Source organism: Talpa europaea (assembly GCF_964194135.1).
Source record: "Talpa europaea genome assembly, chromosome: 4".
Lineage (NCBI taxonomy): Eukaryota > Metazoa > Chordata > Mammalia > Eulipotyphla > Talpidae > Talpa > Talpa europaea.
Window position 1 is genome coordinate 136,212,705 of NC_140070.1, and position 19,836 is coordinate 136,232,540.

Below are 19,836 nucleotides of genomic sequence, written 5' to 3' on the forward strand. Positions count from 1 at the left end.
AGACAGGTTCACATCAGAAAGAGCAATTTTTATGTTTATGAATTTATCTTGTAGGTTAATGAAATGTCCCCCAAATATTTCTGTATCAATATCATCATTGTGCTATTTGTAACAGCAAAACCTAATATGTACGTTCAGAATGATCAAAACAAGAATTAAAATGTTTTAATGCCTTTATATCATGCAGTGCAGTGTACACATCCATTGGACTCTAGTTTCCTGAATATTTCTTGACATTTAATGTCCTCATCTTTCATTTGAGGGTAAAGACTTACAGGACAAACAAAGAACTATGGAATATTGTATGTAGTTTTAATTGTGTCTATTACATTCACCACAATATTCATTTCAATATCTGCACTGCTTTGGCGGAGAAAGGGCAGCCATTCCTGGGGAAGTCCGGATAAAGAGCCAGCAGGAATAGAGAAGTTATTATGGGTTGGATCTTGTCTCCTGCAATAACCCTCAATACCTCAGGATGAACTGGATCTGGGATACTATTTAAGGAGGAAATTAAGTTAAAATGATGTAATCAGGGTGGGCCCTAATCTAATACAACTTTCTAACTGTTTTTGTAAGGAGGGGGTTAAAGCAGACAGACACACTGGGGGCCAACCACGGGTGGACAGGGGGAGCCAGGTCTCCTGAAACTCAGAGATGGAGGTCTCAGGGAGACAAATCTGTTCACACCTGGATTTCAAACTTTCTCATGAGAAAATAAATTTCTGTTGTTTAAACCACCCAGCCTGTAGCACTTTGTGGTGGCAGCCCTAGTCAACAAATATGAGCACAAATACTACATAAAAAGAGAATAATTTGAAGGTGTCAATTATGCAAACCACTACCACAGGTCAACGTGACCTATGACTAAAAAACTGGGAGGATTTAGCCATTATCAGGTCAATGTGTTAATTGTCTTGGTCTTGAGACTGATCCTTTTCCCTTCACCTTAATATTTCCTTTGTAATCTCTCTCCTACAAAGGTTCAAGTTTTCTATATGTTGATTTTGGTCACTAAAGTTCTTTTCTACTGATGATTAGAAGTGCAGATTTCCTTTCAAATTAATGTTTTTGTGTTCTTTGGGTCGATACATAGAAGTGGATTAACTGGGTCATATGACAGATCCATTTCTAGTGTCTTGAGGAACCTCCACACAGCTCTCCATAGTGGCTGACTAGTTTACATTCCCACCAGTAGTGTAAGAGGGTCCCTTTTTATCCACATACTCATCAAAACAGATGAATGGATCAAGAAGAAGATGAGGTGTATATATACACAATGGAATACTACTCAGTGATCAAAAAAGATAAACTCATTTTATTTGCAGCAACATGGATGGAACTGAAAGGGTTCATGCTAAGTGAAATAAGTCAGAAGGAAAAAGATAAATATCAGATGGTTCACTTATGTGTGTAATACAGAGAAGCCAGACAAAGGATCAGACAAAGGCAACTCTTGAAAACTGACCACAGATATGAGGCATCCATGAGAGGAGGAAGAGAGGGTGGGAAGAGATGACAATGGAGAGGATGTGAAGAGCACAAGGGAATATGGTGATGGACTATGGGTGCTCTGGTGGTAGGAGAATTATGGTAGTCACACCTGTGGGGAGAAATCATATATTGTCCAAAAATAAAATGAAAAAACAAAAAAAAAAACAAAAATCCCTGATGATTAGAAAACAGAAACACTTAACACTTCAGAACTGAAAATTAGGTCTGTGATATTTAAGTTGGAGTTTTGAGTTTACCTTCCAAGCAGGGAAGTTTATGGTTTGCAGATAATCACTTTAATGGGTTTCCAATTATGCAACATTTATGTAAGTTCCCATTCTGGGATGTTGACTCTCCAGACATCTTGGCTCCAAGTGACTAAGCTGCACAACCAAATAATATAAAAGTCTTCATTCATTATGTCTGCAGATCAGGATACCACTTAGAAATGTTTCTTTTATAAATATGGTTTAAGACTGTACTTTCCCTAATTATATTTATTGTTTCTATTGTTTCTTGGCAAATGCCCTGTGTGTGTGGTCTTGCTTTTGCATTTATTCAAGATATTGGAAGCAAGAGTGCTGTATTAGATGAGGACCCCTGGCTAGTTGAGGAGCCATGAGGATGGCCTACCCTGGATTGCTGACATCTACTGGAATCTATGATTAAGGATCCATCTCAGGAGCTATTTTTATGTGGAACAGCTCATCTATGAACAGATGTAATGCTCTGCAGGGTTCACGTATTCTGATGGGTTATATTCATGAAGTCTTAGGTCAGGGCAACCTCTGTAGGTAAAGAGTTCTACTTTCCATGATGAGGGATGGGATTCTCAAATCCAGTCAATCTGGAAAACAGTGAGTCCTGAGATAGGGAACAAGCACCAGAACAGTATTCTTTAGATTTGGTAAGGAAGAAGGATGGCAATGAAATTGTTTTCTTTAGTCAATGGGGAAGTTCAGATGCTGAGCTCTAGGGTGGCCGGAATATGCTTAATGGAAAAGAATAAGAGGCTCCTATAACTGGGGGTGAGTCAGCACTTGTGCAGAATAAGTTCGGCCACAGTTTGTTCTTATTCCAACTTGTCTGTGTGGTAGGCCCTTTTTCCTAGCCTCATATTCATCTTCATTCATTGCTCTCCATGTCCTGGAGAGGTAACTCTACCTGCAAACAGTATATTAAATACATAATCACCTAGAGGCATTCATGAAAAGATTTTTCTAACTAACTAAACAGAGTCCACTGTGCTCAGCAGACAAGGTGACTAGCAGAATCAGTAGAATAAAATCAAGATTCTAATTGGGTCATGGAATCTAAATAGCTCTCTGCCCTTCCTCATGCTCTCAGAGTATGCTTCTGTTCTTAAGCAACTTGCGAAAGATGGTCCTTATGCTCAACCACCAGCTTTTTGTATTTTCTGGTTCATTGTTTATTACTGACATATAAGAATCTTTATTTTTAGAATGTCAATATTATACTGATTTCAATATATGAAGAAAAAGTCATGCAGATGAGTGAAATGCAGAACTGAATTGCAACTGATGCCACAAGAGGTCTTTTTAAATTGTTTTTCCTGAACAAAAACTTCATAATGGTGGTGGACCATTATTCTTCTTGCCCCCAGGCTTCTGCTCTCTCCTACAGAAAGACTAAAATACCATGACTTTCTAAACAAAATCTTGATAATTTTTTGAAACATGAATAAAATTGATACAGAGGTAGCTTTATAAAAACACTTATCTGAGTGGTTTTTTGCTTTTTGAGTGTTTTTAAAATTATATTTGTTGAGGTGATGGTGCACAGGTGCATTGGGGAAGGAAAGTCTATGGGGACTACACCTGAAGGGGTGGGAGGAAGCAAATATCTGTTTAAAATATTGTTCATTCATGTCATGGACACAACAGTCCATAATTGAGTGCTTTTAGCTCATATCACCTCTTGTCGCCTTCAGAAGCTTATTCAATAAAGTATGAAGAAGCTGATGAATATTAAGTATTCTAATTAATCAAGTTCACATGTTATCTGTGTAACATGTGTTACATTTAATTAAAATTCTATTTAATTTTGTGAAGAAAGATGTTTTTGGTCTAATTTGTCTTGTTTTGCATCATTACGAGTATTCCTGTCCCCTGCAAAGCTCCTGTGGCCTGTTCACTGAGGCCAGAGAAACCCAGAGGAAAACTGTCTGATGTTTGAAGAGACGAGATTCGTGGGGTCCAGAGCACATCCCCTGCCCGGAATGCATAGCTGCTGCCTCTTCTATTCTCTGAAGGTCTTGCTTCTCTTTTTCTTACCTGGGATGAATAGGCTGCTTACACCTGTACTGTGGTCCTTAGTTCACAGACATTAATCATTTTCATAGCCAGCACCTCAAGGAGTAGTATGTTACAAACTGCATTCCTTTGCTCCAATGGCCATAACCATGTGCCATAAACTGAGGGACTGAGACAACAGAAAATCCCTGCCTCACAGTTCCCGATGCTGGGGTCCAAGATCCAGGGGTTTTGAGGACTGTGAGGGAGAATCTGTCTTGTGCCTTTCTCCTAGTTTCTGGAGATTTATTGGCAATAATTGGCATACTTCTTACTGCTGTATCACTCTGCCACCTGCCTTCTTCTTCAGATGATGCCCTTTTTATGGTACTAGTCAGACTGGATTAAGGCCCACTTTATTCCAGGATGATCCCGTCTGTACTTATCTACATCTGCAATGATTCTGTTTCTAATGAAGTTGCTTTGTGAGGTACTAATGGTCAAGAATTCAACACACAGATTAGCAGGGGGGATATGATTCAATGCACAGCATATACAACTGATGTTGAACAATGTTCTGTTTGTTTCGTAATGAATGCTCTGCACACAATGAATGTCTGCTTAATCATAACCTGGTAATTCAGGGAGAGGACTCATTCAATGTCAAGGTTAGCACAAGGTAAGCATACTACACTACACCATACTTAGCAAACTGTTTGCATCCTATGCTAAGACTTTCCTCCTAAGTCAATGTATTGTAGCTGGTAGATTTGGGAAAGATAAAGAACACAATGTCTCATCAACTTTTATACCAAAGCATAGTCATGTGTCTATATTATTCTATATTTCTCTGGCTTTTTGGCATTAAAAAAAGAAATATCTTGTTTTATTTATTCTCTCTTGCTTTTTCTTTGAAGATTTTCCAACCACTGAGAATGTTGTGCATTAACAGGGGAAAGCCTAAATTAAAGGAAGCTAGTGGTTTGGCAGTTGGAAATAGTTAGAAATAGTTTTGCTAAAATATCTTTCCACTGCCATGTTTTAACTTGTTTTAATAGTACTGAATATATCCCTTTATTAGTTGTAGAGAAACATGTGAATATTTACCTGTCTGTTTTGTGCACCTATTATAGGGAACACATGGAAGATTCTTTCACTTTAGGACACTATTCGTTTGCTAAGTGTGGGTGAGTTAAAACCACTTTTGGCTCATGTCAGTGGAAAGTCACTCTGTGGGGAGGGGGGGGGTGTTCCTATTTCCTTATCTGTATAATGAGTATTTAGTTTCCATGGTCATTGCAAGTTCACATCAACAGCAACAGTGTTGTAACAGAGTTCTACTTTTTATTCAAACTTCTGGCAAGCTGTCCTTTCATTTTGCTTTCTTAAGTGGGACAATTGAAGACATGCTGATTTTGTTTTCGAATTTGCCTGGGTTCAAATGGAAACTTGACAATTCTATCAGTTGTATAAGTCCTCAGCAGCTTTGATTTCCTCAAGCGCCACGTGGAGATGATATAGACCCTATCTGGCAATTTTATAATACTGAGGATTGAAACTAAGTAACTCTATTATATACTCTATTATATATTTTCATGTATGGAAAATATATAATACAATGTGCCTAATTTCAAGTCATTTGGGAATAATTTCTTGAGATACTTCCTCATTTCTTTTTCGTTGATTTAATAACCATACTGTATTTTATGCAAGTTTTTGTTTTTCAATCTAAGTCCATTTCTTATGTGGAAACTATTCTTATGTTATTGATTACCAGTTTTGTTTTTGTATTCTGTTTCTAATTTGCAAATTGTCTCTTTATGATCTTCATTTCTATGTACCAAATACCCTCTTATTTCCAATGAAGTCCTTCTGCTCTCTGGAAGGGTTTATGTAATCTTTCTTCTCTTTAATTTGGGTTCTCACCATGCTGATTTTGCTATATATTTCTTTTAATTGGGCATCCTGGATTAACTTTTCTTGCAACCCTTCCACTAACCCATCTGAGTATGTTTGATTGAATCTACCCCCCTTTTTAGAATGGAACCTGGTTCTGCAGACAACCCTATAATGTTATCTATTTGGACTCAGATGTGCTGAACACATTTGATTTACTTTAATCAGACACAAGTCAAGTTGAGGAAAGGGAAATCTTCCTTCTTCCAGACAGTGTCTAGAGTTAATGTAAATTATGCAACTGTCTCAGCTATTTTGTTGCCCAGAAAGAAGTTAAGCCAAGACAAAATTCACCCTGACAAGGAGAGAAATCCTGAGAGACAAATTGGAAAACCACACCATAGCTATGATCAAGCCATGCCTGCAGCTTACCCTAACTGAATTTTCAAGTTAAGCAAGACAGTATGTTTTCTTTAAGGATTAAGCTACTTTGAATTGAATTTTCCTTTAAGACTTCTAAAATTTAATCTATTTACTTTGCTTTACTATCACTTATTTTATTGCACTAAGTTTTTGTCTGCCAGTCATCTATAGTAATAGTCACAATGTGCTCTGTATCTAAATAAAAATAGGTGCTGGATGTTCTATTAACTGCTTTTTGGAGCATATCATTATAAAATATTCTAGTAGTTCTAATTTCATCCATATTTTCAAAATAATTTACAGATTCTTATTCTTTTTGTTCAATTTCTTATTTGATGTAATATTTATTCCTTAAATATGAAGGAATTTAGAGCTAGTACTTTATCAAAATATATATATATTCAATTAACTGTTATGACAGAAGGATAACAATCTTAATTTTATTTTGCTTGTGTTAATTCTGACTTTCATATCTTTATCAGTCCGGCTCTGCATTATCAACTTTTCATGGCCTAATATCTGCTATGGTCTCACTCTAATAGAATGTGATTATCATCATGAATTATCATCACTTCATGCTAAACAGCAGTTTACCTCTCCCCCCATACACACTATTTATCTATTTTTTCTTTTCCACAAAATATGCCACTTTCTAACACAATCTACATTTTATGTTCACTAATTTTATTGTTATTGTCTGTCTTTCCTTATTAGAATGTATGCTTTTCACATGCAGATTTTCTTTTTTTGTTTTAGTAATGTATTCTAATACTGCCTGGAATATATGAGGCTCTGAAAGAGTGTGGCATGAATACATACATACATATTTCTGTAAGTTTTTTCATTCATTTGTGTTACATTTTACAGATAAGATTATATTGTGCACTTTTATATTTGTTTTTTTATTCATTAGTGTAATCATGACCACACATTACTTTATATACTAAAATCTCACCTATTATTCTTTAAGCTACACAGTATTACATATGAATATATACCATATTTAACTCACTCTTGGGAATTAGGGATGTTTCCATTTTTTTCCAATAAGCATTTATTATTATAAATCATTAAATGCTGTAAGTGTTTTATTTAAGGATAGTACTGTGTCATTGAGAATATTTGGGGAAAACAATTAGAGTTTGTATAATAAGCAAATGATGTCTTAAAAATCATATCACATTTTCCATTGAACTCATTGACTATTTTTGAAATCTTACATTTTTATATATTTAAGATCTTTGCCTTTCATTTGCTATACAGTAGTAAATATCCTTTGCATATTTTCCTGTTCATTACTTGTTCTTCTTGACTATTTCTAAAAAGTTTCTTGTGATATTAACCCTCTGTCTTTTGCGTGTTGCATTTTTTTCTTAGTCTTTCATTGTCTAGAAATTGTGTTAATTAGCGAATTTTTACATGCTATGATTTTTTATTTGTAAATTTAAATGTTTCGCTTATTTGGTAATTTAGTATTTTAATTTATTTGGTCACTTTACTGGTCACTTCCTTCCTGTATTATAGCAGAATATTTTTCCTCAAAAGCTACTTCAAATACAAAGGGGTAATTTGTTCTCATTAAAATAATTTATAGACAGCATATTCACTGAGAATTTAGATGTAATAAAGATTGTAGGAGCAAACATTCATTTTTACTAGTGTCCTTTATATCAAGTTCAGTCTTTAGACATTTAAATATAAAACACTAAAGTACCATTAAGACTTACAATAATGCACCCTTACATTATTGGGCTTTTTAAAATAATGTTTAAAATCCTTTGTCTACTTAAGTTTAGATGATAATAAAATTAAGACTTTTAGAAGGATAGGCTGAGCAACTCTAAAGAAATTTCAATGACTTCACAAGAGAACAAAGTATTTCTTGCCCACACAATAATCTATACAGATCTGACCCTTGAGATCAGAAAACCATCTTGAGAGTCTCCTCTCTAAGTGGCTAGTCAGGATTTGAGGCTCTGCCTCACTTTATATCTATCACTGCTTTATGTCTGATCCCTACTTGCTGTATTAAACTTTTCACTAATAAACTACACCAGGGTCTAATTCCTTAGGTGCATTCCCAGTTTACGAGCCAGTTTAGTTCTCCACTGTACCCAATTCTTCTGGCCTGGAGGGCCAACCCAATATTGTTCCAGTCTCAACTGAAAAATGCTGTTTGTTTGTGTATGTGTGTATGCATGCATGTGTAGATCTAAGCCTGTATGTGTGTATGTGTTTTTTTTAACTGTGCTTGCGAATGAGCCATTATCATAGAGACATTAATTTGGCTGTGTTTGCTCAGTTATCTTCATATGTTTATTTTCATTGTGTTTTCACTTAAACAGTTTAACTTTCCTTGGTAATTTTAAAATTAAGTTATATTTTATTGGTTGCAACCAGTGTTATCTTCCCTTGTTTGTTTATGTTGTAAAAGTCAGGACTTCAAAGAACTCTGGAGATATTAAATCCAGTTTGAGCATGTGGATGTGGCCACCCATGCAATTGTTTATTCCCTCAGATATAATAGTTTGCTACTGTGTAGAGAGCTGCCAAACACTTTTGAATCCAGACTAAACGTTGCATAGCATCTTGTTGGCTTGGCTTTAGAAAGCAAGGCAGGATCAGGATCAAAGGGACTAAGATATCAGACCAAGATATTGGATTTTATAGCTCATTTGGAATGATGGACTAGAGACTTAACAATATAGCTTCTACTGCTCCTGGTGATTGAACTGACCACACATTTCAGCCTCAGTCACATCTATTTGAGATTTTATTATAGGAATGTGAGAAGAATAAACATGCTCTAAATGCTTCACAACTGTTTTGCCAAAGATTTTGTGCTAGCACTTAGGATATACATATTTGCTTTTGATCTGCTGTTTATTATAATTATTCTAATCTGTCTCCCTTACCCCCTCACTTATAAATCTCTATACCTGGGTTTCCACTTTTTGTTGGATAAAACTGAGCTCCCCTTTTCTCTATTCGCACCCACCAAAATGATCCAAATGATCTTTTCTGTATTGTTCCAACTCCAGCTTCTGTCTTTTGCTCCAGCTCCTACCCTTCTCCTCTGTTGTTCCTTGACTTTCTCTTGAATGGTGACCCTTTCACCCATGCTTCTCATTAAAATGGTCCCAGAACAAATGACATGAAGCATTAACTGTCCTGGACACCCCCTTCAAAGTCAAATCCTCGGCTTCAGTTGTTCATTCCATTGGTAGCTTGTCTTCAAAGTGCTTACCATAATTTGAAACCATATTTATTAGTGTTTATAAAAATTGATTGTATATTTCATACTAGAGGCAGGGTTCAGGTGAGTTGGTTTATTTGTGTTTTTATCATTAGTCTTATCAGAAATGATATGAACATACAATTATTTATAAATGTGTCAAATGACAGTATTTCTGATGAAACTTTTGATATTCCCTATTACCTTCCTTCCCTCCAGAGTCTACTCATATCTCTGCGACTTTCCCCAACCTGAACATAATTATACATAAGCTGTAATAACCTTAGTTTCATCTCTCTGCTGCTAGATGAACCTAACCAGAAGCCCAGGAACAGGGGAATTATTGGTTTACTTTCAAAAATGCCAATCTTCTGAGTTAGATAGAGGGTAGTGAAGGAGAACAGTAGGACTCAAAGAGTAATCACTAATTTCTTGTAAAGAAAGGAAAAGGAAAAGACTTTGGAATTTAATAGAGTTGGGTATATATGCCAAGTTTACTTCCTTCTCTGTAGACTTTGAGATTTAATGTAATTGTGTGAATAGATTTTCTTATATATGTAAACTGGGAATGCCAGTTCTTATTAGATTGACTTTTGATCAGAATGAAAATACAATGTTGTAAAGTTCCACACACAAGAAAATCTGGCATATACTGTTTGATAAATGATAATTTGCTTCTCTTGTCTTTTAAACTACTGAATTTTAATCTAGTAGTAGGAAATGATTGCAGAGATCACACTGGTTACTCACAGTGAAATATTGATTAAAGAGTCTATTTTGAAAGATGCTTGATACAATATAAGAAACAATATGCTTCAAAACACACTGATTTAACCCAGAGAGTATTCTAAAATATACTCAAGAAATAATTTCTATATTATCAAATCCATATAACACTACACAACAGGCAATAGCCCCCTACTGCAATATTTAAAATATACTGTCACATAACCAGAGTTCTATACATAAGGAAAATAGATGAATGGTTGAAATCATCTTTGAAACCAATTTTGAAAATTTTGACACTAGAAATTCATTAAGGTTATATTATTGCATAGAATGTGAGCATCAATGTCTAAAATTATTATTAAAGCAATTTTTAGTAAATACCTTAATTTATTAGTAAATACAAAGCTTAGCTTAACTTGTAAAGAAACTATGTTGCAATCAGGATTAAAATCAGTATTGATCCTATTTAGAAAAAAGGTACATTGTGATCAAAATTATCAAGAAAAGATTACTTGTGCAATATGTCACAAAACTGTACAGATTACAAAATTTTCATTTCTAATTTTGATCACAATGTGGCTTTTTTTTAAAAGACAGAATGTGTCTTTCTATAAAAACTGTTTTCTTAATTTTGACAATAAACTGGAGAGATCCAGTATGCTGTAGAGTATATATAGTGAATAAAGTCTTCAATTAAGTTGCCAGGAAGAACTAAATATCTGCCTTCTCTAAGTAGAGTCTGATCAATTACTCCATGGCTCCTCCTTAATATATTTACTAATAATAATTAGTATTAAGCTTAGTAATCATGTGAATTTCAACTTTCTTTTTTATTCATCTGGTGAATGACATTGATTTACGTATGCTGAACCAGTTTTATATCCATGAGATGAAGCTTACTTGATTGTGGTGGTTAATTTTCTTAATTTGTTCCTGTATTTGGTTTGTTAGGATATTGTTGAGAATTTTTGCATCTATCCTCATCAGGGATATTAGGCTGTAGTTTTCCCTTTTTTGTTCTGCCTTTGTTTGGTTTGAGGATTAGGGAAAAGTTGGCTTCACAGAATATGTTAGGGAGCTTTCCATACTCTTCAACTTTTTTGGTAAAGTTTGAGTAAAAGATCTTCTTTGAAGTTTTGGTAGAATTCACTGAGAAGCCATCTTTTGTCCCTAAGGGAGATTTCTTATTACTCTTTCAATTTTGTGCTTGTGATTGGATTGTTTAAGCTGTTTATAACATCCTGGTTCAGACTTTGAATGTTGTAGGAATCTAAAAATTTGTCCATTTCATCTGCATTGTTCACTCCATTGTTCACATAGAGACTTCCATAGTGGGTTTTTCTTCTGATCCTTAATATTTCTACAGCGTCTGTTGTAACTTCACCTCTTTCACTTGAGACTCTACTTTCTTGAATTTTCTCTCTTCTTAGTAAGCCTAGCTAGGGGTTTATTGATTTTGCTTTGTTTTGTTTGGTTTTATTACCCATAGAAACTGCTCTAGATCTCACTGATATTCTGGACTGCCTTTTTGTTACCTATTTCATTTATTTCTTTTCTAATTTTTGTCATTTCCATCCTATTACCAAGTTTTAGACTCTTTTATTCTTTTTCTAGTTCCTTTGGATGTGGAGTTAGTTTATTTAAGATTTTTCTTTCTTTCTTTTTTTTTTTTATTTAAGCCTATTGCTATTAACTTTCCTTATAGTGCTGCTTTTATTGTTAGAACATCCCATAGGAGCTGGTAGCTTGTCTCTCTATTTTCATTAGTATCCAAATGCTCTTTAATTTCCTTTTTGATTTCTTCATTGACCTATCAACCCACAAATAATATGTAGCAAACAATGCAGAATAGATTTTTCTGTCACATAAATCTCATTCCACAGCTGTATGAATGCTTCAGATTAAGAGGGAAGTAAGAAACGTGTATTACTTGCTTTGCAATAATAAGCACACAGTTTTTACTTCATGGTCCATGATGGGTGCACCAACTCCATCTTCCTGCTGAAAAAAAAAAAAAAAAAAGGAAATGGAGCCTCCCTTGTGGTACAAGGGGTTAAGTCTCAGCACCGTGAAGCTATCAGCAGCCACTACAGCATGAGTTGGATCCCTGGCCAGGGAGCTGACTCACATGGTGCAGCAGACCTCTCCTGTCTCACTTATTGCTTCCCCTAGCAGTGTATTTCAGTAGATCCACCTGTTCTGCTTCCCACTCTGTCTCTGGTAAATCCTCTCACCCCCGCACCTCTGGCCTGCACCCCAGCTCTTGCATGCATAAATAAATGACTTTAAAAGAGAAGAATAAAAAAGAAAAAAAAAAGAAATGAGTGGGAGAAGGGAAAAATCACTCCCTTTAGAGAGTAACTTCCCAGAAGTTACTCTTAGCACTATACTTTAATCACAACTTTCCAAGAACTCAGTCATGTAACCACCAGACCCAGCTTTCTGAGAGGCTGGGAATCTTTAGTCAAGCAGTCATGATGGCCAGCTGCTCTTTAGTGTGGAAGAAAATGAGTAGAAATATGAGGCAGAAAAAACATCCACTCTCTGCCATACACCTGCACACTGAAAAATGCTTCAACTTGTGAGAGCAACATATAATATTTGAGTTGTCGTTCCTCAATAGTCAGTAGACCTTTTTTGTATTTCTTGGTTTCTATCCCAAGTATTTATACATATCAGGCTGCTCTGAATTATGGAGGAAAGGCACAGAGGAAATTCTGATTTGACTGAATCAGCCATGGTATAAGATTTCTTTTGCTAGTTCTGACCATTAGAATATGAAAGTATGTAGCTCGATTATTTTAGGTGGGATTTTGTCACCCTTCATGAAGGTCATTGCCTTTTCTTCCTTTGGGTGTTTTATGTCTGAGGTTGAGTCTTGGAACAGCGGGAAACACACTGATATTTTCCTGAGGGTAAAGACCACATGAGCAGGAGGAAAAAGCCAAGAGAACCAGAAAGAAATGGAGACGGATCTTTCAACTTCCAGAGCTAGGGCCTCGTGAAACCTGGGAATCATGTGCTGTAAAATAATTGCTTCCCTTTATAATGTAAGTTCAGTTTGGCCAAGTATTTCTCCTATGTGCATCCAAGAATATATGTCTAATGCAAAGTCAAACCAACATCTTCATGACTTCCTGATGCTATATTCTCACTCCCCCTTTTATGAAAGCTTTCCCTCCTTCAGTTAGTAAAATAAAATATTTACTCAATATCTAGATACTCTATATGAACAGAAGGCATGCAACTTCTAGAAGGGATAGTGATGATCTGCCCAAATTTTGTTTAGATTACAATAGTGACACTACATAAAGAGAAAAAAAATACTCAGTGATCTTGTTAAAAGCTAGAAAAGTCTCTTCCAATCTCATATATTGTTTGTGGGTGATGAGAATGTAAAGACCATGAACATCAATCATTACTCTGGCCCATATTCTTATGGGTAATGAAGATATTTGTTTGAGAAGACTATAATGACTACCCCCATTCAAGGAGGAATTGCTCAAATTTAAAATATAATGGAAGTTATAGAATTTAGAATTCATGAGCTAATGGTCTCTTAGGAAGCAGTTTCCAAGATAATAGTAATGTTTCATCTGAGATCTGGAAAATTTTTGATTAGTACTCTGAGAGTTAGTTCTTCCCTCTCTTTCTTCTTGCTTCTTTGCATTCCATCAGTCACTCTTTAGTCCTCTTTTCCTTCTGCTCATTTATTCCATTTTCTTCTTCTGTTGTCCTCCATTATAATCCCATTTTTCCTTATATGTGGCCAGGATATGTAACTGTTATTTCCTCTTTCACACAATATTAATCCAAATTCTCCTAAGTTAAAACAATTGCCCATACTTCCTGAGTCCTCTATCATGCCACATTCCAATCAGAGGCATATATGTTGCTAAATACTGACTTACATTTTTGTCACTGGTATATGAAGATTTTAAAAATATAGTATATTATGATATTCTGCATACTATTTAGCACTGACATTAAATATTTTTAAATCAAGGGTTTCATTCCAAACCATATTTGTTCAAACTTTGTGATTATATTATTAATTTCATAATTCATCTTTTGACTAATTCTTTACCTGTATTTCAACAGAGAATGAACATTCTGAGGGAAAAATTAACTGATCCAGAAGCTCTCAGTTTTCCCAGCTGTGTCTCATTGTTTTATAGCTTCTTTTTTATTTTTAAGATTTATTTATTTATTTATACAAGCACTGGGTACAGTCAGAAGCACGGGAGGGTGAAAGAATTCACCAGAGCCAGAGTAGAGAGCAGAACAGGCAGACTGACAAAGTACACTGCTGAGGGGAGCAGCGGGCATCAGGAGAGGTCTGCACACCATGTGGGACCCTCACCCAGTGGCCGGGGATGGAACCAGCGCTGCAGAGGCTGCAGGCATCCTCGCAACCCAGTGCTCAATTGTGCGCCACCAGGGAGGCCCCTATAGCTTCATTTTTTTGGGGGGTGTGCAAACCCCACCATCAGTCTTCTTATCTGTGAACAGTGTTCAACATATCACTCAGGGTAATTGCAACTGATTGTGTTACATAATATACTAGAAGTCCTCTATTTCTTGAAGATTTATTTTATGCCAAGCATTGCTTGAACCTTTACAAACATCTATAATTTTATACTCCCAGCAATGCCTTAAGTACTATAATTATCTCACTATGCATAGGAGGAATTAAGCTTCCCCGAAGATTAATAACTTGCCCATCATTGTAAGAAGGCAAGTGGAAGAGCTTCATTCTAAATTACTGGTATCAGACTCCAGAGTTGTGTTCTTAACCAGACCTCAAATCTGTTTAACCATAAAGGTGTTTGACACATGATTGGGCACATATCAGAAACTGATTTCTGGAAGGTGATTTAGGTCATGGCAAGTGACACAGCCCAACTTCAAGCACATAATTGTGAGTAACTGATATTTTTCTTGAATGGTAAAGTGACTCTTCTCTCTCATCTCAATGACATTGCCCTTAACTTCTTTGATTTCTTCTACCTAATGGGCATTACTACCTGTAAGTAGCCAATATAGTTCTGCCTGCCTTTAAGGCAAATTAGGGAAACTTGGAAGAGCTGTGTAACTCTAACCACTTTCTTTACTCATTATTTATTCATATATCCTGTGTAATGCTTATTTCCTGGTTCAGTAATAAACCAAAATTCAAGCATCTCAAGTGTGATCATGATTAGTGCCAGTTTGCAAACTCAGACACAACATGATTAGATCCAGATGAGTCTCTTGTAATTCATTTCAACTCCATTTGTGCCCATTGTGGTCTCTGTTTTGAATAAGAATTAATAGGAATTGTGCTCATTGGATTATAACTTTATTACAGAGAACCCCACAATTAAGAAATCATTGGAGAAAAACACTAGGCGATATATCTCCAAAACTAATATGTTGCCTAAGATGCAATCCTGTAATTCCAAATGTCTCCCAGACTTTCCTACTTGGATGTGCCAACATTATTTAAAAAAAAATAGTCCCATATTTATAACTATATTCAGCATTTCTTCCACTTTTGTCCTTCCATCCCCATTCTTTTGTCTTTGTTTCTGTTTCTGTTTCCAACTCTAGAAACCTCAGGCATTTAAATCCTCCCTAATATTTGATCATAAAATAATTGAATTTTTTAATGTACATGGGATCATACAAATAATCTAGTCCAACCAGAATCCAGGGAAATCACAGTTGTAGTATCTAATCAATTGTTAATTTTATAATGTCCCCTTTGATGGGAGATTTGTATATTTTTCTCTGCCATTTTAGTCTGACTGTTACTATCACAAGACATTATTTTATTCCTCATCTAGAGAAAAACTCCTTTCTTTTCAGTAATGAGAATAACATGTAATATCATTAAGTCTTAGACTTAGAGTCAATTGTCAAAATTGAATTGAACCAATTTACCCTAAACCATTTGTTCTCAAACGAGCACACACTCATCAATTTGGAGGCTCAACTTGTAAAACACCATCTCTGGACCCTCCCCACACACCCCCCAGAGCTTCTGACTCAGTAGGTCTTGCATTGAACCTGAGAATTTTAGTTCACCTAAATTTTTAGAACATCCTGAAACTTAACCAGGCACCACACTTCTGAAACTTTTGCTGTTCATAAATTCTGAATGATGTTTGTTTTCCCATGCCACAAAAAGTACATGCTGCTCACTTTTAGCCTCATTTACCAGTTTTGCATAATTTTTAGATACAGACAATGCCAAATATCTATGTTATTATTACAAGTTCTCATCCAGAAAGCAATTAAGTAAACAGAAATTATAAAAGATTCTACAAAAACCCCAGTTCTCAGGAATGTGGTGGTGGCACTGTTATCAACTTATTGTCATCCAGATCCAACTGCACTGTTCATTTTCTTCTCTCAGGCTAAGAATTATGAGTCCTTCAAAAAATTGCCAGAAGGTAAGATTTGCCAGCAGAGACATTGGAATTGGAAGAGTTTCTTTGCTGGTCCCAGCATGCACTCTCACTAAACTCTAGGGGGACATAGCTACTCCAGCACCTAGTTGAGACAATGCAAGGGGAGCTGCAGCATCCAGGGGTCATCAGATTCCCTTTCTACCCCTATCAAAGCTTCAAAATGAGAGGGCTCTGCAAAAACCTCCCTATTATTGGTTTTTCATGACACTCCTGAAAGTGGACTTCTACTAGCAGAGAAAGGCATCCACTACAAGTATACACTTAAAACAATTAATGATACATTTTATGTTATTTGTTTTAAGTAATTAGAAAATTAAATTTTCACATATTTACTGGTTGATTAATTTAATGAAGTCTGACATTTTAGGGAAAGTTGAACTGAAAGAACGGAAGAGCAACAAATTGTTTCAGATCATCCAGCCAAGGAGAAAAGCCTGGATGGGAATCATGCTTCCCAACATAGCACATCTTAGATTCTCTGAAAACTAACTCAATGATTCCAGGACAATCACTAGTGGGTCTTGAACAATTTATATCCACCAGTGAAAGTCTAATTCTCCTGATCGTTCATAATGGAAAAATACATAATATGAAAAACAATATGGTAGAAAATGACCCAATCTATACTGTTTACCTTATGGTATGATATTTTGTCATCATATATTTTAGTATTGCCATTGTTCATTTTTTGGCTACATTTATAAATGGAAATATTCAAATAATCTTGTCGCTACAACCTTCAATACAAAAATAAACAGATCTAAACACTACCTTGTATATCTATTCCTCTGTATATAAATCTTTCTCTTTCATTCTCTCATACACATATCTGATAGAATAGATTTTACTTAAACACAAGGCAATGTCAAATTCTATGCACTCAGTAGCAAATGGTAGTTTAGTCAGATAAAGGAAGTTAAAATTGTACCTATCATTCCAACAAACTAGATGTCACTCTCAGTTTTGTTGTTTGTTGTTCTATTGTCCATGCAGTCAAGGACAGACATTGTGTGATTCAGGAAGCAAAGTTCAGGACTTGACTAAAAGGGAGAAAGTTAAAGTCTGGGCAGGAAGAGGGAGGAAAAGAGATAAAAAACATGGTTCGAAAGAAGTAGGGAACACAATGGAACGAGGCTATAATATAGAGTGAACATTCATATCAGAATCTCTTAATGAGAGAGAGTACCTGGCAGAAAGAGTGCTAACAATGCTTGGGACTGCAGAAATAAATGAGACTTCAAGTCCAGGGGCGGTGGAACAGTAAAAAATTCAAGGTCACTTTGGGGGTCACTGATTATTTTTAGAATATTATTATGAAGTAGTTTGTGTGAGACTACAAAATTGGGTTGAACATGCTAAATACATATGCTTTAACGCACTATCTTCAGACACTGGGAGAGGACCTGAAATTGCTCACAGTGGTCTCCCCAAGGTGATCAGAGCAGGTCTCCTAAGGGTGCTCTATTCTGGCACAGGAATTATTTTTCTTTCACTTGAGACCTTGAAGGCTACAGAGAAATACTTGCCCCTCCCCTAATCAAAGAAATGATCATTATTCCTTTATGATGTAGAAGAATAAAGATGGGGGTGATTAACAGATGTGAGATTATCTTCAGAAGTGGCCTCCATGTCTGAACTACCTGCCTATATTTGACAAAAAACGCACAAGTCACCCCACTTCTTGTGTGCAAATTCACCTTCTGCTCTATATAATGTACCAGGCCTCTACCCCATAAATTAGTTCAATACATAATCCCTTTTCTCCCAAACTGAAGATAAAATCCTCATAACCTATGCAGATTCCCTAGAATATTATTACACTGATCTTCTTTTACCAACATGATGCTGTATTGATTACCCAACCAGCCAGAGAGAGGGGGGATTTTCCCTGTGCCCCTACAGACAGCTACTTTATGATGTGCTCATTTAAGAGTCATAGTTTTCATGAACAGAGCAAACAATCATTAACACGGATGATTCTGGGGGAAAAATATGATTGAGGAAGGGAATATCACATCAACTCTCCAGCTACCAGAGACATGGAGTCTACACAGGAGCTAAATGAGCTACAATAATGGTCAGACGACAAGGCAAAAATATTCTCATAAATGGGGAAGGAAAATTGAATTTTCACAAGGGTGATCAGTAGATGTTCCTTGCCAAGTGGAATGAACAACACAGGGACATGATGTGTCAGTCGTGTTTAAGTGCTGAGTTTACAACAGTTTTACTCAATTTGTTGTCCCAGGACTTAATAGAAACTGGTAAATCACGAGTCACCAAGTCGGTGGCAGAAAGGAAGATAGAAATACAGTATCTCAAATGAATTTCAAGAATCATCACTTAATAAGGGACATAACGGAAAGCATATAGAAATGCTTTCCCTCTGTTAGGATAACAAAGAAAATGACCTTCAAGTTCACCACTTTTCCAACAGTCTCAGACTTCCGAATTTGGAATGCATGTCACCTTTCTAAGTAAGTTCAGCAACCACTGAGTACATAGGTGTAACTCTCTGTTTAATTTAAATACAATTTTCAAGATTTTTAACCACTTTAATTGATGGCAGCACACATTTCATAAATATTGTTACTAAGAATCTTCTCTTATATTATAGCTACAATGAATAACTTAAAATATAAACATCGCCCAGGTAAGGAACAAGTGTTTTATTAGGAGTAAGAGGATTATTTTCAAAATTCTTTCATTCATTTATTAATCCACACATTTATGATTGAGTCTTTACATGATTACTGCAGAATATATGTGAAGGTTGATAGGTTAATGCACACTGTCTTTCCTTTCTGTTCACTTGAGTGTGACAAGTGAGAGGAGGGAAGGCAGAAATACACTGACAGGAGCTTTGTGTGTGCATGGCTACACACTAGGATTAGTCCTCACCTTCTACCCCAAGGCTATGCGCAAAATGAAAATTAATTTCTGCATAGCCAGCCATTACACAATTATAAAAATACAATAGAAAAGTTCTTTAGATGTTGCCCAACTGAAGAGTGAATCACTGAAGTATGTGCTTAACCATTAACAAGTCTTCAAAATTAGTTTTACCCATTAAAATGCCCATGAAAATCAGGATTCTGAGTGCACTTTCCCAATGTAGTTCATTCTGATACTAATATCTGCTGAAATTATAAAAATGTTCTTTCCTGCAATTGGCCTTGTAAGTAGCAAATTGCTTATAGAATATTTAAAATGCTCTTTGTTAGAGCTGATGAGACTCAACAACAACAAAGAAAATTATCCAGTCAAAAAATGGGCAGAAGAGCTAAAAAGAAACTTCTCTGAAGAGGAAATGCAAATGGCCAACAGGCATATGAAAAAATGTTCAACATCA